General features: G+C 37.8%; 1 protein-coding gene across 1 annotated transcript in view; it reads left to right on the top strand.

Annotated features, from left to right (window-relative positions):
- Positions 1 to 23,860, top strand: part of RARB (retinoic acid receptor beta) — a 694,360-nt gene that overhangs the window by 194,469 nt on the left and 476,031 nt on the right. The window contains exon 3 of the mRNA XM_070239010.1: positions 20,028 to 20,079. The gene's annotated coding sequence lies outside the window, so the exon portion shown is untranslated. The remainder of the gene's footprint in view (positions 1 to 20,027; positions 20,080 to 23,860) is intronic.

Genomic DNA, 23,860 nt, shown 5'->3' with positions numbered 1-23,860 from the left:
GGGGAACTGATGCTCTGCAGACCTCTCAGGCCTCAGACTTTCCTATTTCTTTTTTTAATTAGAGTTTCAGTCAAGAGAAGTCCTTTAAAATAAAGGAAAATGAATCAGCAGAAGGTAAACGAGTTCAGGGAAGAATTTTAAACAACAAGACCTTCTCAGTCTTTTTTTTTTTTTTTTTTTTGATGAGGAAGATTGGCTCTGAGTGAACATCCGTTGCCAATCTTCCTCTTTTTGCTTGAGGAATATTGGCCCTGAGCTAACATCTGTGCCAGTCTTCCTCCATTTTTAATATGTGGGACGCTGCCTCCGCATGGCTTGATGAACAATGTGTAGGTCCATGCCCGGGATCTGAACCTGTGAACCCCAGGCCACCAAAGCAGAGCATGCGAACTTAACCACTACACCACCAGACTGGCCCCTTCTCAGTCAATTCTTAACAGACTCTTCCCTTTTCTTTGACCAAACTTCTTCTCTTTAACGTATCACAGCCTCCTCTACCTCACCTTGAAGGACTAATGACGGTTACAATCTCATCTATGTGTGGAATCTTAAAAAGTCAAACTCATAGAACCAGATTTTACAACAGTGGTTGCCAAGGGCTGGGAGGTGGGGGAAATGGGGAGGTGTTGATCAAACGGTCCAAACTTTATAAGGTGAGTAAGTTCTGGGGATCTAATATACAGCATGGTGACTATAGTTCATGATACTGTATTGTATACATGAATTTTCTGAGAGAGTAGATCTTAAAAGTTTTTACCACACACAAAAAAAATGCTAAGTATGTGAAGTGATGGAGTAACTTGATTATGATAATCATTTCACAATATTAAATCATTACATTATACACCTTAAAAAAAATCACATTGTGATGCCAGCCCTGTGACCTGGTATTAAGTTTGGCGCACTCTGCTTTGTTGGCCTGGGTTTGGTTCCCAGGCACAGACTTACACCACTCATTGGTGACCGTGCTGTGGCAGCAACCCACATACAAAATAGAGGAAGATTGGCCTAGATGTTATCTCAGGGAGAATCTTCCTCAGGGGAAAAATAATCACATTGCAAAACCTAAATTTCTGCAATTTTTACTTGTCAATCATACCTCAATAAAGTTGGAGTAAAAAAGATATCCCAAGCCAGCCATCCCACTATTGGGTATCTACCCTAAGAATCTGAAATCAGCAATCCCAAGAATCACATGCACCCCTATGTTCATCGCAGCACTATTTACAATAGCCAAGACGTGGAACCAACCTAAATGCCCAGAACCTGATGACTGGATAAAGATATGGTATATATACACAATGGAATACTACTCAGCCATAAAAAAGGACCAAATTGTTCCATTCGCATCAACATGGATGGACCTGGAGGGTATTATGTTAAGCGAAATAAGCCAGACAGAGAAAGACGAACTCTATATGACCCCACTGATAGGTGGAAGTTAACATATAGACATGGAGAACTGATCGGTGGTTACCAGGGAAAAGGGGGGATGGGGGGAGGGCACAAAGGGTGAAGTGGTGTGCCCACAACATTACCAACAATAATGTACAACTGAAATCTCACAAGGTTGTAATCTATCATAATCTTAAAAAAAAAAAAAAAAAAAAGATATACCAAGGATGAATGACCATTGCAGTTTTAGATGTTTGTGTGATTCTCACGTTGTCTTATTCTCCAATTGGGCAAAACACAAGAAATTTGACTTGTGTCAAGTTTTCTAAGAGTCAGGCAGGAACCATAGCTGGGTCTGCCTACTCTTGTATCCTCAGTGCCCAGCAATCTACGGAACATATATAGACCCTTCATTAATACTTATTAGAATGATGGATGAGAAGGAGGGAGGCAGGCAGGCAGGCAGGCAGGCAATTTTTAGATTCTAGGGCTCCAAATAATCCTTGAGTTCTCTCTTATCAGGCCCTACTAGAGTAATCAGAGCCTAGAACTGGTACATCATGGTTCCATATGCTAGGACCCATGGTGTGTGGCCAGCACTTGCCTGGCTTATAATCAATATGTACTCAAAATGCAAATGAATGAATCATGTCTCTCTAGTTCCTTATACATAGTGTCTGGAAAATAGTAGGTTCTCAATTTTTTATACACTGAATGAATAGTATATTGAGGTAAGTGTCTTTCTAATGTTGCTGGAACATTCTACAACTGTGTAAAACTTCTTTCTAGTAACAATGGGATCTGTAGGAAGCAATAGTCAACCGACTGTATCTGGCCAGTCCTGGAATCTTTGCACCATTCCTTCCACGAGACAGCAGTCCTAGCTCTCTTTATTCATTTCCGTCATTCTCAGTAATGTTCTGTTTGTATCTGACTGTTTACGGCTTGAAGGGGAGTCGTCAATCTTATAATCAAAATCCTCCAAGCATTTTTGTTCTGGTTGGAGGAATAGACTATAACCAATGACTTCTGAAAGACAAAGTTCAAAAATGTGTAAAGTCTAGGGGCTGGCCCCGAGGCTGAGTGGTTAAGTTTGCGCGCTCCGCTGCGGGCGGCCCAGTGTTTTGTTGATTCGAATCCTGGGCGCGGACATGGCACTGCTCATCAAACCACACTGAGGCGGCGTCCCACATGCCACCACTAGAAGGACGCACAACTAAGAATATACAACTATGTACCAGGGTGCTTTGGGGAGAAAAAGGAAAAAATAAAGTCTTTTAAAAAAAGAATGTGTAAAGTCTAGTTTGGTCGTACCAAGAGGTCTAAGAAGAGAGGAGTAAAGATAATAGATCTGTTTCTAGGAAATCACTGGTCTAAAAACTTGGATGAACATGGATAGAGTGCCTCTTTGAAAAAGCAACTTTCCCAGCTGTTGGATGGAGAAAGAAGAGTCTTTAACTTCAAAGCTAGGAAGAGAGAGTGGGATGTTGTACATTTACAGATAAGTCAGTAAGCTTCCTGGCTTCCCTCTCTTTTGATTCTCTCCCCTAGTTTATCAGAGTTGAGCAAGTTGGGGGTCCAAGATGGGGCAGGAAGGTGTTAATCAGGAGGCCCTTCCAAGACAGAGCAAGGTGACTGTTGTTATCTGAGAGGTTTGAGTTAATGGACAGCCTGTTGGCTCCCTTCCAGACATTCAAAGCCAGAGCTGCCTCCCTCCAGGGGAGTGTACTGTTTCTGTGTGTTCATCGTTTGGGGCCTCTGTTTGTGTTCAACTGTCAAAACGACTTCAGTGGGGCTACTCCCTCTACAGTGTGTGATTTGGTTTATGTACCAGAAGAATCAGACTTGACTGAACGGTGTTTCAGATTTATTTTTTCTAACATCTGTGAAACTTTAAAAATAATGTGAGCCGTGGGGGCCAGCCCAGTGGCGTAGTGGTTAAGTTCGCACATTCCCCTTTGGCGGCCCAGGGTTCACCGGTTCGGATCCCTGGTTCGGATATGGCACCACTTGGCACACCATGCTGTGGTAGGCGTCCCACATATAAAGTAGAGGAAGATGGGCACGGATCTTAGCTCAGGCCCAGTCTTCCTCAGCAAAAAGAGGAGGATTGGCAGCAGATGTTAGCTTAGGGCTAATCTTCCTCAACAACAACAACAAAAAATGTGAGCTGTGACTCTCTGGAATATAAAATTCATTGTCATGGACTTGAATCAATAATCACTTTGGTAAATTACAAGCATATTACGAGGTTCAGCTGTACTAGTGAAGTTTCAGAAGTTCTTTAGGTTCAACATTTTTATTAATTCTAAAATAAAATTTAATGTAGCCATTTTCTTAAAAAGTTTTAATGAATATGAACTATAGAAGACAATTCTAAATACAGTTGAATTATGAACATGACTTCGTATTTTATTATACGTTGGAAAATGGCTTGATCAGATTTAATATCGATTTGACCTAGCTGTTCAATAGCTTAGATAAATATGTGTTTCTTTTTACTAGAAATCTATCATACTCAGGGCATAGACCAACATGTTGGCTTTGTAAATCATGTAGTCTGCCCAACCCTTTAGACTCTAGACCAGAAAGAGAACTTTCATAAGCCCACCATTCTTGGGGCTGGATGGGAAGTTAGGGGAAGAAGAAGGTCGGGAAAGGGATGGAGAGAAGATGGTTGTGCCTGCTGGTTTCTGAGCATCCCCTAGAAAAATACCCTGGGATAGACTGATGGGTTTGCATGACTTCCTTACATTTTCCTTTTTAAAAGGGAGAAAAGAATCAATATGAGCAGTCTCTTAATCTATCCTATAAATGAATAGAGACTGAGCAACTATAGGTCAATCGTGGACCAATTCTACAACAAGTTGGAGACTTGAGTATTCTGGAAGGCAAAATTCTCCAAAACAATACACTAGGCCTCCATTGGGATATGGAAAAATATAATTTTTATTGGCATTTAGGTTTTATCAAAATATTAATTAAGCCTTGCTTTTAATTAATATATGGGTCAACCATATATTATATGCAGATGCATATAATTTATTAATAAATACACATATATTAGGAATTCTTGCTAATTTCTTTTTTAACTGATGAGATGCGCGCTCAACCACTGCTGTTCTGGCTCAGGAACACTTATTTCCTAGGTCCTACCAGGGAGAATCTGCCTCATTAACTAATCCCATGCCCAGAGTCTTACAGTGTTTCTCCAAATTTATTTGTGGTGTATCATCAGACCACCTTTGTCACCAAGAGCTCCAACGTCTTGTGTAGTGAATGATAATATTATTCTAAGTCCTCCATTTTCAAAGACTTCTGGAGAAATTTCAGCCTTGAGCTTTACAGATTAGTTACTGAAAAGAGCCTAGGAATTATTGCTATCCATTGGGTAATTAGGTAGTTCCAAGGAAAATAATAAAACTATTTTGTGCCTGGGAGATTAGAATGGCACACAGTGACTCATATTAGTCAGCTGAGTAATTATGTAATTACAAAAGAAGGGGAAGAAAACCCTTCAGATTGTTTTTCCTAAGAGGCCCTTTTGGAAGCGTTCCAGCCCATCAGGTACTTATGTAATTAGGTCGGGGGTGCAATCCATAAGCAAAGACTGGGGGGATTCATTAAAAAAATGTTTATGTAAAAGAACCTGGCGGAAGAAGAAAAAGGAGTTTTTAAAAGATTCTCCCAGACTCTACACCTTCTATACAGGATGCCATAGCAAACCTTAAGGAATGCGGTGTTCCTTAGGAACTTGAGGCCGTGTGTACATGGGTAAAATATATGAAGGGCTATGGTATATTTTGGAGTAATCACTATTTATTAAGCCTATGCTAGATGCTTTCTTCCAGTCACTCAGTATAGTGGCTCTTGTTGTGTTTTCCCTATTTCTGCAAATAGTAAACTGAAAGGCTCAAAGAATTTGAGCCGAGGACTTTTGGGTTCTAAGACCTGCTCTTCCCATTGCACCATGCTGCCTACCAGCATTACTGTACTGAATTATGCAGGTTGTTCTGCTTGCATAAATTAGCAGGATCGTTACTCATTTCGTCTCTTCACTTGGTATGAATGTTGTGTACACAGTGAAAAACATTGGAGTGAAAAATAGTAAACTTGGTGATTTGGGTCATCTAAATTACCAGTCTGGATTTCCTCCAGGGTTGATCTGAAGATCTATATACCTTGCAGAATACTTTGTACAAAGCAGCACCGGCAATGGATAATATCCCAATGAAATGCATCCAACTTTCCCATGTTAACACACGTCAGTACAAGCAGAATGTTGATATTTTGAAGGAATGTTTTATTATGTCAAAGGGCTTATTTCATTGTACAAGTTTTGCTTACACATATTCACTCAAGTTGTTAAAAAAGTTTATAATTGTGTCGACATTTCAGAGACGTTCTGTATGTGTTGATTAATCACTATGGAGGCAGAAAACTAGTGGATTCTCTGGCCCAAGACACTTACTCTCAGATTTCTCTACTCTTCATCTGTTTGTTTTGCTTCATCCAGCCATGTTTTCACTAGTTTTAGGAGATGAAAAGATATATCTGTAGAGAGAGAAAGTAAGGCCACTTCTTCTTTCTTTAGTTCAGTAATGATATAATTGTCCCTGGTATGGAAATACAATCAAGCATAGTTTTCAGCTTATCTGGAGAAGTCTTGTGGATCAGGCCAGCTTGAATAGCTTAAAAAAAGCAGTGGGACTCTTTAGGGTTATCTGTTGAAGAACTGAGACCCCAGGAACTATAAGAAAGGAAATAGATTTGGAAGGGCAGGCTGAGGCTCATCAAGAGACATGTCGCTCTACCAATTTTAGACAAATCTGTCTTCTTTCACTACAGACTCTAGCATTCATGCGATTTGACTCAGACTTGTCAAAGGTCTGCCAAATATTGACTTAGAGTTTGAAGAATTTCAGCACTGACTTTGGAATATGTCTGATTCAGACTAGCAATTTTTCCTTGCTTATTTCCACCACTCTGACTTTTCTTTTTCCAGTTGAGAAGCTTGTGATGAAAAAGATGGGAGAGTTCTGGGACAGGCTGTGAGAGTCATAAAGGCAAGAGAGCATACTCTGAACATTTTAGCTCGGCAGACATATTTGTGCAGCATGCCTCTTACTTAGTGTTAAGACTTAAAGCATATTAGCTCAGCGTCCTCGCATCAGTTGGACTTTTAGATAGAAGTGGATGATGGGTTATGGGTAATTCTTTGTAAAATTGATGAACATTTCAGGTATTTGATAGGAGCTGCCTAATTTTCTGAAACTATTTATTTATTTGATAAATAATTTTGGCACTGTGAATAAAAGAAGTAAGATACAGTTCTGTTTCTCGAAGACTTCAAAGTTTACTAAAGGGAAAGACACAGAGAGAGGTAATTCGTTGTGAGCCTTGTGGTAATATAATCAGGCAAACAGAAAGAGGACACCATTAACTATTAGGGGAGGGGAACTAGCATAGAAAAAGGAACATTCACCCTGGAGTTTTAAAGCTAATTAAGAGTTTTCTAGGGAGGTGAAGAAAGACATTTTGGAGAGATGAAAAAGCATAAGCCAAACTTATATAAACGTGGCAAGTTTCTAGACCCAGAGTTTCATGTGACAACAGTTAGATGGTATGTTGGGATGGCTGTGAAGAATCAAGCCTAGAAAGCTCTGCTCCACCCACTCCGACTGTGGGTGTGGAAAGGGATCTACCAGACCGGATGTTCACTCTCATAGGGTTAGCTTTCTTGGAGCACGTGAGACACATTTTGTTACCTTATGACCAAGGTCATCATAAAATAGTCAGTGTTTTACACAAGGATTAATCCTGAAGATGAGAACCTTTGGCTAATACTTTTTAAATAAAGTTTTACTTCTCAAAAGGCTCCTAATTTCAGAAATATTAAAATTATGTCCTGTTACACTTGAGTGAAGTGGTTTCATTGTAGAGGACAAGTATCACATGTATTCAGCTCAAGAAGTCAGGCAGTTCTACAAGGCTTATAACAAAACAGCGATTCCATGCTCCAGCATTTTCCAGCAGTGACTCCTGCTTCCTGGAGGCAACAATTTTTAACTTTTCAGCACTTTTTTTTATTCTACTCTAATATTTCTGACTTACTTGTTCATACATTATTATTATTATTATTCAACTGTAGAAACCATTTACTGACATCTAATTATAGAAGATAAAGATTTAACCCTTTCAAATTATATTCATGTACTCAGTTTCCAACCCCCATTTGCCAATATAGTTATCTCACAATTTGAATTTAATAACTATGCACTATTACAATTGTGCAAATATTGCTCACAGATGAAGATGTCACATACTACAATTACATTTCCTTCTGTCATATAAATTGGCTTGGTCTTGTTGACCATCCACTCCTCTTTGACTCAACCCACAATTGAACATTTAAATTCTCTCTGGTCTGCTAAGTTTTCTATACGCTTTCCAGCTACTAAAATTTTGTTGATATCTTTCATCTGCTGTTGTCTCCTCTCCCATCCTCTTTAACCTTGTGGATTTATGCCTTTGGAGAGGAGGTAGAGATAAATGTGTATCTTTGCTATGCCATGTTTAACAAAAGTAGAATAGGGCTTTCTATGTGGGGCCACAGAAAAGGAGGGAGTAGAATTTTAAGTGAAAATGTTTAATCATCACAGAGGAAAAGCAGGTGTTGAGACAGAGCAGAGTTTAAACTACTTGTCAGGTATATTAAGAAACACAGACAAAGTACATGTATGGAGGAGGACTAGAAAGGTGTAATTGTCCTTATGAACATTCTGTTTGTAAACGTAGGAGAGACAGAGTGTTTGCAGCAATAAGACAGGTCTTGGCCTGAGGATAATAAGGAAAGAAAAAAGGAAGCTTGCAAATACTTCCAAAGAACTGTCTAAAGATGCTTCATGCCTAAAAACCAAAATAGAGTCCAGCCTCTTTGAACCTTAAGTGCATAGAAATATGAGAGGAGAATAACGGTACTTGCAAAAATCAAGTTGTAAATCTTTGAATTAATAAAGGAAAGACTTTTATTGTGCATAGAGCTTTGTTCTGTCACTTACTGTTTAAAAGTAAGACCATACATTGAATTCAATCAATATTTTTAAGGATACTATTACTCATTTTTTAGGAATTGTGAGCTATCAGACAACAGATACTTAAAGAAAGTTACAGTTCAGAAAAGACAATGAGACAAGAGTATAAATAAAATAATGCAAGATGAACTAACTTAAGTACAGGGGCAGGGGAGGCAGAGAAAGTAATTGATGCAGATGAGAAACTACTTTTATGCTTGAAGGATATTTAACGTCCTAAGTGGACTCTGAAATAGGATTTTCCAGGAAAAATAATGGTGAGAAATGGATTCTCTGTGAAGAGACAGAATGTACAATGACATAAAGGCATGGGAGGCCTTGCTTGATGCACTTGGAGGACAACCAACAGTGAATTTGGGTAAGAACCTTCAGGTCAATATTTGGAAAGAGTTGATTAAGAGACTCATGAGATAAATTGATACCAAATTACAGAGGGCTCTTATTAGGATTTTGAGGCATTGTCATATTCCTTCACCTATGGGTTCTAAACATTTTCACATAAAGACATAGGAACGAAACAGGTTAAATTACCAGTAGAATTGCCAATAAAGCTAGCATGGTGGATGTAGTTTGGAACAGAAACTTAGTATAAGGCTTTCTAAATTTTGTCTGCTTGGTCCCAACAGAGCATATAGACAATCACAAGCCTCTAGACCCAAGGGTGGAGTCGGTGGAAAAGAGGAGACTAGGGACATCTCATAACAGACTACTTCCAAAGAAGTCAGCCAAAGCTCAACCTCATCGCACATACACAACCATGTTTATCCCGGTCTTACCAGGCTTGGCAAAAATGAATGTTCTCCCCAGTGCTGCTCTCTCTTGAGAGAGGGACTGAAAGTAAAATTCTCTCTATAGAAATGTGATGCAGAGAATTAAGAGTTATGTATCTCCACCAACCACCAACAGCCTTGATTGCCAGGTTGAAGGATTTGTGTGTAGTTCAGTAGAGCATGGAGAGCCACTATGAACTTTGGAGTAGGATGCCAGGGTAGGACTGCCCTTTAGGAAGAAAAACCAGGCATCTCTAGGTAAAATGTTTTAGAACACGATGGAAATAGAGGTAGGGCAAGAAAGTGGGATGCTGTGATAACAGGAGTAGAAATAAGAGGGAGGAAAAATCTAAAGCAGCATATTGGCAGCAAATGTGGAAAGATGAGACAAAGATGAGGAAAGGCATAGAAAAACACGCTCTAGGACAGTGGCAGAGGGGAGCAGAAGGACTCAAAGGTCAGTGGTTCAAATTTGGACAACTAGATTAATGATGAGTCCACTCACAGAAATGGAGAAGGTATTAGCAGCAGAAACTAGATAGGAAATGAGTCGTTTGTGAACATAACGAGTTTAAGTCATCAAACTGTAGAAAAATGTCCAACAGAATATTGGAAATGTGGATTCAACTTAAAAAACAACATCAGGACTAAAGGAAAGAGGGTCTGCAATGAAAGTAAGGAGCTTCAGTAAATTATGAAGTCCCCTGTTAAACTCAGTTGACCGCTCACCTCCCAAATTTAAAACTTTATCAGTGAGGGAAGTGCTGTGTTGATTTACATTGTGACTGATGCTCCCTATCTTATCATCAACTATCCCTTTTTGGTAGCTCTGATGCTAATCCCAAACCTTTATAATGGACACTGCCAATTAATGGAGGTAAGCCACTTAATTTCCTTGTGCTGTCTCCTCCTGGATAAAATGGGGATAATTATAGCACCTATCCCAATGGGTTGTTGTGAGAATTAGATGAGTTAATATATTTTTTTAACATAGGGCTTGCATATTATTTTATTGAGGTCACACTGGTTGATAACATTATATAAATTTCAGGTGTACATCATTATATTTCAGCTTCCCTGTAGACTGCATCGTGTTCACCACAAAAAGTCTAGTTTCTGTCTGTCACCATGCATATGTGCCCCTACTGAGTTAATATTTGTAAAGTACTTAGGACAGTGTCTGGCATGTGGTAAGTCCAATAAAATTGTTGTGACTCTTAATATATTTTTGTTTAGCTTTTGTTGTTGGTGAGGTGATGGTATCTTACTGATTTTTGTATTTCTCACAGTATTATCACATTGGGCATACAGCAAATACTCAGGAAATGCTCACTGTAGGGAATCTTAGGTTGCTAGAGGATCAGCAGCACCACTTTTCCACTGGTGCTTGGACCTGTGGAGCAATTTCCCAGACATCACAAAGCCAACAAGTAGAAAGTTAGTAAGATTTAAGTGTAGGTCTTGTGATTTCAAATTCAGTGTCCTTTCCAACAAAACCTTAGTTATCCTACAAATCTCAGTAATTTAGTCCCCAAAAATATATGTCACTCATGCTATATGCCCATTGTAAGATATTCTGCTTATTGTAGATACTCAGGAACCCAAACTAGTGGAGGCTTCACCTTAGCATATGCCTCCATGTTCACTGAGGAAAAAGGGAAGGAGCTTCCACATGAAGTTCATTGGCCAAAGCTAATTGGCCACATCTAGCCTAAACTGGAGAGAAGTGGAATTGTATCTTATTCTGAGAAGGGGAGCATCAGAGTGCTTGTAAAAAGCCCTAATTACTATCACAATATGTGACAAATGCAGGATACAAATTATTTTCTGTCTGATTCTGGAACCTCCACTCTTGACCATCACTCTAATCTGTCTCCAAAATTCTCTTATAGGCATTGAAACTCAATTGTGAGATAAAGAAGTACAGTTGCCAGATTTATCAAATTAAAAATCTTGAGCACCAAGGTAAATTTGAATTTCAGATAAATACTTTTTTAGCATAAGTATATTGCATGCGATATTTGGGACATGCTTATATTCAGTTATTGTTATTTATCTGGAATTCAGATTTAACTGAATGTCCTTCCCTGATGTGTGGCATCCCTACAGGGAGAGCCTTACAGGTCTAAAATAGAGTAGGAAATATCTTAACTCTTTTGGATGGACAAGCGTACAACAATAGAGAGAAGTTGGTTAGATTATAATTGCAAGTATTTTCCTGAAAGTTAGCAGCAAGTTCCTTCAGGGATAAATAGTGAAGGTGATTGCAAAGCAACAATGATAGTCTCTCTTACCATTGTGCTAAAGCATCCTTCCCTCAAGCCAGGGGTAGTTTCATGCTCTTCATCCTGAGAAAAATATGAATCAGTGGCTTCTTGGGTATGACAAAAAAAGAGAAGCCAAGGGTAGTAAGAGTAGGGTCACAAGTAAGATGTGAAACAGTCATTTTTTTAAAAAGAAAAGAAAAGATTGTAGAACTTGGAGGTGCTGGGGGAGAAGACTGGGCAGAAGCAATGAGATTGTCCTGCTTCTAAGTTGCCTAAACTCAACTTTTATTTGCTTGTTTACTGTTTATAGTTTGGGGGCATTCTTACTTAATTGGGCTGTGAGTTCAGAGGAGAACATCAAAAGGAGTTAAAATTAAGAACTATCCCTAATGAGGAAAAGCAAAAAGAACTGGAGTAGGCTGAGGGGAGATACTGTAGTTTTTAAGCAAATGAAGGCACATATAACCCAGTAAATAGCAGCAACCTTGGGCCACATGGGAGTGTGGTTTATGACAAGGTTTAATGGTGATAAACCTGCATAAACATTATGGAGGCCCCCCCACCCCTGACACACACACAAACACACACACACACTTAAGAACTTAAGGACAAGGTCAGATAATACACTTTTGAGCCTAACTCCTGGGCATTCCATTGGTTATAGGGAAAGAGACTAGACATCTAGTAAAACTCTTTCCAGCTCTTTGAATGTATAATAAATTATGAAATTAAACTCAATCCCTTCACACTATCACACAGAGTATCTTATTCTTAAGAAAAGCTGCTACAACTCCCCCCACTCTCCCCTGCCTTGTTTCAAACATAGTTACCTACCCGTCTTTCCCTCACAGGTTGTAAGCTTTCTGGGGGTGAGGATGGGGCCTCATCCTTAATCCAAATGCAGCTTCCTTTGCTTAGCAGGTCCACAGTAAATGCTATCTGAATTGAATTGAATTCAATTGAATCAAATCGTTGGCAGCAGTCCCCAAGACCCAAATGCAGAGCATTGTGCCAACATTCCAGCTGGGAGCCCAGTTAAGAAAAGTCAAATGTCCTTTCCCTTAGGAATCTGTAATCTGTGGAGGGAAACAATTACAGCACTCTGGAAAATGAATTGCAAACAAATAAAAAGAAATCATGTGCCAATAAATATAGCCCACGTATTCCATAAAGGTTGATGGAGGGCTGATAGGTTAGTGGGTTTGGAAGTCACCTGGATTCGGACAGTAGGTAAAAACTTTCAAAGCTTCTATAGGGTACCTAAATCTAAAAGGGGACTGGGCAAGGTCAATGCTTATGGATAAGGCTACTATCTCTCTTCCCTCACTGACCTAAAATGTGACCTCTAATACAGTGGTCCATAAAGCAGCCTGGCAGTAATCCTTTTTTGAAATGTGAACTTGGGAAAGGAAAACTAATGAAGTCACAGGGAGCCATGATCCTCTTCACTCCATAGACATGGCTTGAGGTCCTGCTCTGGGCCTGGCACACGCCATTGTCCTTGCCCTTGAGGAATTCTCTAGTCAGGGCTGGGTGGGGTCCATGTGGACACAGTAGTGGTAAAACTTAATCAGGGCTAGAATCTATGGATAGACAAAGGCTCTGAGGTGAGTTAGTGAAACTTGTGTTGGAGGAACAAAAGTGGTTTCATGTGGCTAAAACATAGACAAGCCTCTCTTAACCCAAATGGTCATTCATTCATTAATCCATTGGTTTATTTATTCATGCAGACTTTTTTTTTAAGCCAACCTTTTTCAGGTAAGGAAGATTGGCCCTGAGCTAACATCTATTGCCAACCTTCCTCTTTTGTTTTTCTTCCCAAAGCCCCAGTACATAGTTATATATCCTAGTTGTAGGTCATTCTAGTTCTTCTATGTGGGATGCTGCCACAGCATGGCTTGATAAGCAGTGCCATGTCCGTGCCCAAGATCTGAACTGCAAACCTTGGGCAGCCAAAGCAGAGCGCACTAACTTAACCATTTGGCTGTGGTTAAGTGAGGGGTGCTGGCCCCCCATTCAGACTTTTTTTTGACAAGTACCATAGCTAAGAACTACATGAAATATTTAGATGAATGGCTTGTCATTTGTAACCTTGAGAAGCTGATTGTCTAGTAGAGGAGAGAGGCATGTAAATAGCTCTAAATCAGCATAAGGAGATGAAGGAGCCTGGGGGAGCTACAGAGAAGTCCAGGGGGAGCCTCATGCTCTCTTCTACATGGAGAGATCTGCAGAGGCTCTGTGGAGATGGTGGGCTTTGACATGAGCCCTGAGCTCATTTCTTGGTGTATTTGGATCTGCAGGCAGATGGCTACTTCAGGCAGAGGGCACAGCATGAGCAAAGGCAAGGAGTCTAGAAATCTCAGGTGTGTGAATAACTCTCTCCTATTGCTTGCCCCTGAGGGGGGGGGGGGGCGCAGGCAGGGTGATAGCAGCAAGAGAAACCTGAGAATCAGGAGAACTATGGATGCTGAAGAGGCATGGCAAAAGGGCTGGGAGATTGGAGAGCCGACCGTGTTTACCTTAGCTCTTTTGCTAAAGGCAAGCTCTGCTTAGGAATCTGAAAAGAAAACTGAGATTATTTATGTGCTACCACCAGCAATACATCGGAGGCCAGGAGGAGCTGAGAGTTATTGAGCCAGTTCAAAGCAATCTCGATTATTGAAAATGAATGAAATTGAATTCCACTTCCTACAGAGTCATTTATTGAGAGACAAAAGCAATTAATACTGAAAATAAAATAATTGTGAACTTCTGAACTAAATTACCATGCAGATATAATGTACTGTCTCATCAGTCTTTAAATACTTCATGTATTAGAAAATTGTAACACCGTCTCTGAACCCGGGTCCTCTGCATCATTAGCATTTATTCATTCTGCTTTTGCCAGAAAGTGATTCTCAAGGGTAACAAATTAAAAGTCAAAGTTTCGGAAATATTATTCCAAATTTAAAATTTACAGCCATGTTGAGGTTTGGGATTTCAGTTTATAAATTAATTCTGTCATTTGGTAAATTAAAAAAAAAGAACCTGAACTTGTAAGGTGTCCCATAGTTCCTTGATAGCAAGAGGAATTTTTGCATGTTATTGCAAATTTGGCATTGTCATGGAGTACCTCTTGCCAAGTACTATGCACACATTTGATGAATGATTCTGCTGTCAACCTCAAGTATCCTTGTGTAACTGATTTATGTACTGAGGGCCCTTAAGAATTAAAGTGTACAGAGATGGTGCGTATATTGTAACTCACAAGTCCCAACTTGAGTCATTTCGTTTTATGGGAACACTACAGGATTTCTAGAAAAGTTGGTCACCCATTATCTTTATTCCTTCCCAGAAGCAGAACTTATGATGACATTTGGGGGAAAGTAATTAGGGAGAGTTGGAGAAGGGAGAGACTGGAAAGAGAAGGAGGTTAACAAAGGGGAGTGACAAGAAAAGTCCTCTGGAGAGTAACTTAGGTCCTATCCTGCTGGGGAACTCTGGAGTTGGTGTAGGACATAGCCCAGAGTCATTGCAACAAAGGGCAATGGCGGCATATGTATACCTCCTGTATCTGATGATCAGCCCACAAAGAGTCACAGGTGCTGGCTGTTGGGAGTGAAAGCAAATGGGGAGCTGGTGTGTGCAAAGACAGGAAAGGGATGTGAGGGGATGTGAGCAGAGTCCCGACAGCATGTTCCACACTGGCCATGTCAAATATTCCGTGAGTATCATTAAATGCTGTGTGGAAAGAGTTTAGTCTTGCCAATCCATGGAGATAGTAAAGACCTCACTATCATCCTCCTGGGAAACGTGCCCAACTCTTGGCATTCTTCTTGATTCAGAGGCCAAGATGTAGGGAGATGTTTCAAAGAGGCCAAGAGATCAATTTCCTGCTGGCAACAGGCTGGTGGCAGCGGATTGACACATGCTAGGCACGCTACTAAGTTAGGAAAACAAACCAGGAGAGGCAAGATAGATAATGTCATTATGAGAAAACTTCCAAATAGCTGGCTGTAAGGTGGTAGGGAAGAAGGGAGCTTCTGAAAAGCCAAAGAGGCACGCCCATCTAAAAGTATCGAAATTCAGTCTTAAAGAAGACTGGGTCAAAAATATATTTGGGCACACAATTTGGCCTGTAGCTCACCAGTTCGAAACACTGAATGTCTAAAATAAACGACCTTAATATGCACATCAATATGATTTGGACATTGATAGAAAACTTTTCGCACTTGATCTTAGCCAAAAGGCGGAGAAGCAATAGAAAACTTTTTAGAATATAGAAAGCAGGAATAAAGGGAGAAGAATGATGAACCCACTAGATTTTTGCCACCTGTTTAAAAGTTGGGACTCTGTCTCAGAGCCCTAGATGCTCTTAGCAACAGGTTCCATTGTAATGAAATCTTCAGTATATATCTAATGCCTGTTAATTGGTTTAATACTTGTATGTACCTCAGGGAAAACAAATTAAACCCTTATTTTGGCTGAGAGTTTTGCCATCAGCATTTGGGGAGGATAGAATTCTTTTAATTATTCAACAAAATATAATGCTATTTGTCTCAATACAAAATAACATACTGTCTCAGTGCAATGCTTCCTTTGCCCCTCCTCAGAATCTTTCGGGAAAAATCTCCTTAATGACCAATAACCCACTAAAGTCCATGTAAACTGACTGAAAGTAACATTAATTACTAAGCCTTAAAGTAAACCATCCCATTAGCAGATTAGCCTTTGTTGGCTCTTCACAAAGTTGTATGTCATAGTGGCGCTCTCCAGTATTTAGCCCATATACCAGGACATCTTTGCAGTTTCCATGGTGATTCACCATCAATGATCAGGCAGATCATTGAAATGTTAGCTTCTAACCTTGAGGCTTATGGGCTGAGTCTGAATGGTCCCACTGCTACAATTAAGCATTATAAGTGTTTCTGCTGGAAATTTCCATGCCTGTTGCATTCACCATGCAAACAGACTCCTATTGGCAGTTATAAACCAGTAGGGAATAGACATTTTAGGACTCTTGCATACCAATTATGACTTAAAGTAAGACATTCTGTTGTTAAGAGGTTTGTGCTTACCTCCATAACTTTTCAAATTATATTTGAGAATAGGAATTGGGTTTTGATATCCTAGTTATTTTTCCCTACTTAAAATTTAAAACAAAAATACTTATGCGAGAGACTGAATTTTAAATCCCTAATCTCTTGAAAAGTCATAAGCAAAAATAGGCACTAAAATAAAGCCTCCATTAATCTAGATTGGCTTGCCTCACTAATGGAATTTGCCAGATAATTGAGTAAATTTCCACTTCAGTTTTTACTTTGAAGACTTGGCATAGGAAAGGCTTACTCATTTGTGGACCCTATGGGATGAAAGCAGCTTCAAAGGAAAAATGAGAAGGACTTCTTTTGTTTTAGTTTCTTGGCCTTTGAATTATATTTGTGCTTGCTTTTATATTTTAAGGAGATGAGGAACTTTTGCTCATTCAGATTTGCTGGAGGAAAACTAGTCTAAATGATGGAGAAAGCTAAACTACCAATTCCTTTGAAAGAAATGGAATATTTTTACTAAGGACAACATATTCAGAGCTTCACCAATAAAGTCCTTTAGAAAAGGTCTTAGGGAAACTGAATTATTGCTTAGATAAGATTTATAGAGAGTTGTTTAAAAGGCATATTGCTTACACTGCTAATTTGCTTTGGAAGCCTGTCTTTGTATAAAGACACACTTCTGAACAATTAGCATTTTATATTTTTATTTCTAAATTAAACTAGTCCTTTCTTGACACTGTCCAAACCAAAATGCACTTCCAGTTTGCTCAGGTTGTAAAGAATGAACTTTCTGCCCATTAACTTTCACCTAAATGACACTGGGGTGCTATTTGATTAATTATATTTGGAGTTCAAAGTTTTGATTATGACTCATTTATCAGATGTAATTTTTTTAATTGACTTTTTTTAAAAGATTTTTTTTTTCCTTTTTCTCCCCAAAGCCCCCCAGTACATAGTTGTATATTCTTTGTTGTGGGTCCTTCTAGTTGTGGCATGTGGGATGCTGCCTCAGTGTGGTTTGATGAGCAGTGCCATGTCCGCGCCCAGGATTCGAACCAACGAAACACTGGGTCGCCTGCAGCGGAGTGCGTGAACTTAACCACTCGGCCATGGGGTCAGCCCCTATCAGATGTAATTTTTAAAGGCATAAAATTAAATAATGGGTAGTACAAGTAAAGAAGATTAAATTTCCCTAAATCACTAAGATTGATGGTTTTGTTTTTATAAACATGCTGGATGATGATGTAGTACACTCTGCTTGTGTGTGGTTAGGTTGTGTAAGCTCCAAGTGGTTAAGTTCAGGGAACATTTTGCCAACCTTGGGTCATGATAGGTCACAGGAACCAACTGACTGATAGGCTGACTTTTGATTTTAAGATGTTATAAAGCTTAGGTACTTTTGTTCTTTTATTTAGTCTCATTGAACTATTTAATGAGATGTGTGCTAAATGAAGCAAAAAGATACAACCGCTGCCCTCATAGCACTTGCAGCTGAGTGAGTGGGCCCATCAAAACCAGGGAAAAAGCGAATAAGCACAATGATTACAATTTGTAAAAAAAAAAGCTTGGAAATTAAAGACGTAGTGTCCTAAGATGGAGAATGAGAGGAACACGAAGGTCTAAATGATTTTATTCTCTTATTTTTTTATTGCTCGCTATTGCTAATTTTAATCTTCTTCAATACAAAGAAAAAAATCAGCAATCGATTAGGCAATAGATCAAAACTATTTACTTAGATTCAATTAAAATGATATGCTTCCCAAATCATTGAAATGATTGCTTGCATACAGATCTGAATAGATGAGTAGTCATAACCTAGACACTTAAAAATTATTTTTATAACTTTAATTTACTGTTCCTAAATAATAATTCTGATAACATAATATGTGGTCAAATGCATAAAACTTGCAAGTTACCAAAAGATCCCAAAAATTTATCTATACAGTAGTCCTGCTTATCCATGGGGCACGTGTTCCAAGACTCCCGATGGATGCCTGTTACTACTGCACCCTATACATATACACTGTGGTTTTTCCTATAGATACATACAAGCCTATGATAAAGTTTAATTTATAAATTAGGCACAGTAAGAAATTAATAGCAATAATAAAATAGAACAATTATAAAAATATGGTGTAATAAAATTATGTGAATTGTGGTCTTTCTCTCAATGTATCCTATTGTACTGTGCTCACCCTTCTTCTTGTGGTGATGTGAGATGATACAATGCCTCCGTGATGAGGTGAAGTGAGGTGAATGATATAGGCATTGTGATATAGTGTTAGGCTACTACTGATCTTCTGACAATATGTCAGGAGGAGGATCATTTGCTTCTGTAGCACGGTTGACCGCGGGTAACTGAAACCACAGAGAGCAAACCTGTGGTTATGGGGAGACCACTGTAATTCTTTCTCGAAGAGGTAACCAGTGTTAACATCTTGGCAGATGTCCTCCAGTCACTTTCTATGTATAAATATTTATACATATGCGTATCCTACTATGTAACTTATTTTACAGCCATTTTCTACTTTTTAGAATGAGCATTTCCCCATGATTTTTTACAATGTTTTACATTATAATTTTAATGGCTGCATAGTACTGAATTACGTTGTTGGGTCTCAGTTGCATTAAGCAAGCTGCTATTTATGTACATTTAAGTTGCTTCTAATTTTTCACTTTTATAAATAGTGGGATTCCTGTCTTTTTCCTTATTTTTAATTATTTCCTCAGGGCATACTCCTAAAAGTGGAATTGCTTGGTTAAACTCCTGAGACTTTGGATATGTGATTAAAAATATCCCCCAGAAAGCCCACACTGGTGTATACTTCCACTAGCTAGAAACATGTCCACTCTCCCCATCTGTCACTTTTAGTAGGTACTCGTTTTAATTTTTAACTTTTGTCATTTCAGCAGTCACAACATGACTATGAAAAAGTATTCTATACTTTATCTTTGATGTGAAATTTAAATTTATATTTAATGATGTTTTAAGGTTTGTAATGTTGCTTTAAAAATAAAACTAGAGACTAAATCGAATTTAGAGGAAATGGGAACTTCTAGGATATGAGCATTCTGAAAACAAAGTTCAAGGTGATGCCCTTTACAAAATGAGGACATAAGTAATCTAATGGGAACAACGAAAGAAGTCCTGTTTAGAGAAAACAAACTTGAAATCAGCATAGAGAATCTCTGTCCTCAAGAATCAGAGTTTGCTGTAATCTCTGATGAGAAATTTATTTTTAGATTGAGCTATGGAAATATGGTGATATCTTAGAATTCCTATGATTCTCTTGAAACAGTAAATGGAAAATTTTAAATTGTAGGCTCCCTTCCAAACATCTTTCCCTGTGACTGGTAGTTATCAAAATTAAATGATCCTAGGAAATTGAGTGCTTGTGTGAGTCGCAGTGGCAGAGTGTTAGAATTAAAAGGAGTTTGAAAGATTGTCTAACTCAGCTCCTCATTTTACAGATAAAGTAGAACACTGCAGAGATGAAGTGACTTACCCATGGACCCGCATCTGGTGAGTAAAGAAAGAAGAAATAAAGAAATCTGAACAAAAAGCAAATATTAAAATATTAAATTGTTAAATATCTAGACAAATATTAAAATATTTAAAATATCATAGTTTTCTATAATCTAATGCCTCAGACAGAACCACAGTTTGGCATATGAACTTAGAAAGTTTATATATATATATAAGCAAATGTTAACATTTTTCAAAAAATGGAATCATACCATATATAAAAATTATTCTACAAATTGTTCTTTAACATTTATCTCATATAGATAGTCTCATTTTCCCTTAGTTAACATGTAGGTGGAATAGAGCAGAGGCTGGCAAACCTTTTCTGTAAGAGGCCAGGTAATAAACATCTTAGGCTTTGTGGACCCTACAGTCTCTGTCATAGCTTTACTCTTCTAGCACAAAAGCAGCCGCAAACAATGTGTCAATAGGTGGGTATGACTGTGTTCCAATAAAACTTTATCTGTAAAAACAGGCAGTAGGCAATATTTGTGCCACAGGTTATAGTTTGCTAATTTCAAGAATACAGAAGGAATAAAATGTTAAGTTGTTTTAGAAAACCTTGATGTTTGAGGAGGAAGCATGATGGATATCCTGGGTCTAGAGAGAAGGGAACTGGGTTTGAGTTTCCGTTTTTAGATGTGACCTTGGGTAAGCCAGGTAGGCTCATTGGCCTCTTGAGTGAAGTGTGGGTACTAATACCTAGATTGCAGGGTTGTTTTGAAAACTAAATGAAACAATTTATCTAATTCATCTGTTACTATATGAGAAAATTCTCTTTCCCTCGTGATGGGGATAAATGCAGAATTTTTGTACTCACGTAGATGAAGCATTTGGACAAGGAAGGACTGGCCAAATTTACTGTTATCTCAGCATGTATCATGTAGATCCCCTTAAAGGTCATGTTTTCAAACTCTTGGCAAAGATTGGGTAAACATGGCTATACCAGAATGGTCCTGAGATTTTTCTAAGAAAGATTTAACATGCTTGGCATGGGACTTCTGCAATAAAGGAAACACTATAGTTTAATTCATAGTGATTTAAGAAGATGGAAGATTTTTGAGAGGGGAAATCTAATTACAGTGAAAATAAAATTTCATTTACCCATCATTTCCTTCATTATTCATTATTTTTTACTGGGAAGATAAGTATGTACAAGGAATAGCAAAGAAAAACATATTAAAGTGTACTAGGAAAAAATAAGGAATTAATGTAATGCTACTTAACAATAAATTTCTCATATTATAATCATATTTGAATTTAATCTTCAAGTGAACCTATTGGGTAAGTTCAATTGGTTATTTTGAAACAGAATTCCTGTAACAGTTCCAAATAACTTTATTGTTTTGTCTAATTCATTTGGAATTTAATGTATTTTTTATGACGATAACTTTGTTTTCTCCTCTGCATGGTGTAGTTATACATTCAGTTGAATACTTTAAGATTTGAATACAACTTTCTTTTTTGTTGCTGCTTTTTCTTAATTCAGAGCTAGCTTCTTTCCTTCAAATTTAAATGTAAACTGGAATAATTCTGTTAATTTACTGTTACAGTTTAACACCAATGTATTGATCACTTTAATTTTGTATTGTGGAGAGCAAAGCATTTTATACTAAGTAAGTATTAATAATGAGTATGGCATACAATTTAGAGAAAAAAAAGTAAAGTGATTCAAGTTGATAATGATGTTCCTTTGTGAAAATAAGTATGTGAATATAGTTGAGACATTTTTGAAATTGAAGAACTTGCCCAACTTGATGTGTCAGTACATATTCTAATAAACCTTAACTAATTAAAACATTTTGGCACTGGTTTATGATTAAGGAAAGAGATCAGTAAAAGAGAATAGATAGTCTAGAAGGAAATCTAAATACAGGGGTTTAATATAGGATAAAAGTGGCATTTCAACTTAATAGGAAAATAATGTTAGAATCAAGAAGCAGCAAAGAGAAAAAAGGACAAAAAACATAAAATGTCTTTATGGCAAAAGACAGACATAGCAAAGCATTTTTGTAAACAAAAAATGGAACGTGTACATGTATACACATCCATGAGACTAGCATAAACAATTCAGTGGGAAAATAAACAATTGATATGTACTGGATATTCTCAAAAGAAACATCAATGGCCAATAAACAAAATGAAAAAAGTGTTTAAGTGTAGGCTTGACAACATCCAGCAATGGTGAAACCATAAGGAAATCTGTAGTCTCCTACATTGTAGTTGGGGGAGTGAAGTGAAATAACTTTTCTTGGCATAAAATTGGCCAATATCTATTAAAATTCCAATTATGGGAATCCTATGACCCAACTTCCTAACTTCTCAGAAAATATGAGATTACTTAAGTTCATAGGATATATGTTCAAGATGTTCATTTTGATTTGTTTGTAATAGAAAAAAACAAGAGTGGAGAAATAAATCATGGTACCTTGATATAATGAAACAATCTATAGTTTTTGTTAAAATGCCCTGAATATATGTCAGATGACATGGAAACATGTTAATGGTAAGTGAGAAATGCAATTTCTGTGCATGGCATAATCTTGTTTTTGTTCAAACACTACAGTTTTAACAATACCGGTCTCTCTCTGGGTATGGAATAGGAGGACTGTGTGGGTCACCTATTTTGTTTTCTGTTATTTTTAATATTCTGATTATAGGTGTTTTACTTCTTTATATCTTTCAAATGAAATATATAATTCAACATGTAAATATGGAAAAATAACAGAAGAGTGAAAGTAGAATAGTAAAAATAATAGACACAGGGATCTATTTTATTCTTGAGCTACCTGACTGCAAAATTACATTTTGATATATAACTTCAAAATAAAATATTCATCAAAAATGCCCATCTTCAAGAAAATCCACTCCTAGGTATATACCCAAGAAAAATGAAAATATATGTCCACACAAAACGTGTGTGTGCATGTTTATAGCAGCATGATTCCTAATAGCCAAAAAATTGAAACAAGTCAGATGTCCACCCACTGATGAATGGATAAATAAAATGTGGTACATCCATGCAATGTAATACTATTGTAATAAAAAAAAAAAAAAACGAAGTGCCAAAACATGCTATAACCTAGGTAAATCTTGAAAACACCATGTTAAGTGAAACAAGCCAGTCACCAAAAAAAAAAAATATACTATATAATTCCATTTATATGAAATGTCTAGAATATGTAAATGTAGAGACAAAAAGTAGATTGTTGGTTGCCTAGGGTTGAGGTTGGGAGGGGGGTAGGATAGGGAGTTACTGGTATGGGCTCCTTTTGGGGGAGTTAATGAGTATGGGATTCCTTTTTGGGGAGATGAAAGTGTTCTAAAATTAGATCATAGTGATGTTGCACAACTCTGTGAATATACTAGAACCATTGAATTGTACACTTTAAATAGAAGAATTTTATGGTATGTGAATTATATCTTAATAAAGATATTTAAAAATACATGCTTTCAAAACTAGAAATGAGAAAACTTAGGATGTGCAACTCATGGAGTCCATGGAACTTTCCTTTGGCTTCTCAGACAATAACAAGACAAGAGCTGTGTAAATTAGGACAATTCCTGAGATCATTTCTTAGAGATAAGGAGTAATAAAGATGGTTGAGTCTGAAAATTTAACACACTCTTTTATTAGTCACAAAAGTTTTCCCGGAAAATGGGATCTACGCCGGTGGTGTTCCAGTGATGACTTAATTCATATTAAAATCCTATAGTGAAGAAATTATTTTATTCACTTTGAATTCTCCTCCAAAACTTCTGGTTCTCTTGGTGAGAG

Source organism: Equus caballus, chromosome 16 (assembly GCF_041296265.1).
Source record: "Equus caballus isolate H_3958 breed thoroughbred chromosome 16, TB-T2T, whole genome shotgun sequence".
NCBI lineage: Eukaryota > Metazoa > Chordata > Mammalia > Perissodactyla > Equidae > Equus > Equus caballus.
Note: the sequence above shows the minus strand (reverse complement) of the source record. Positions and strands in the feature narration are given on the sequence as shown.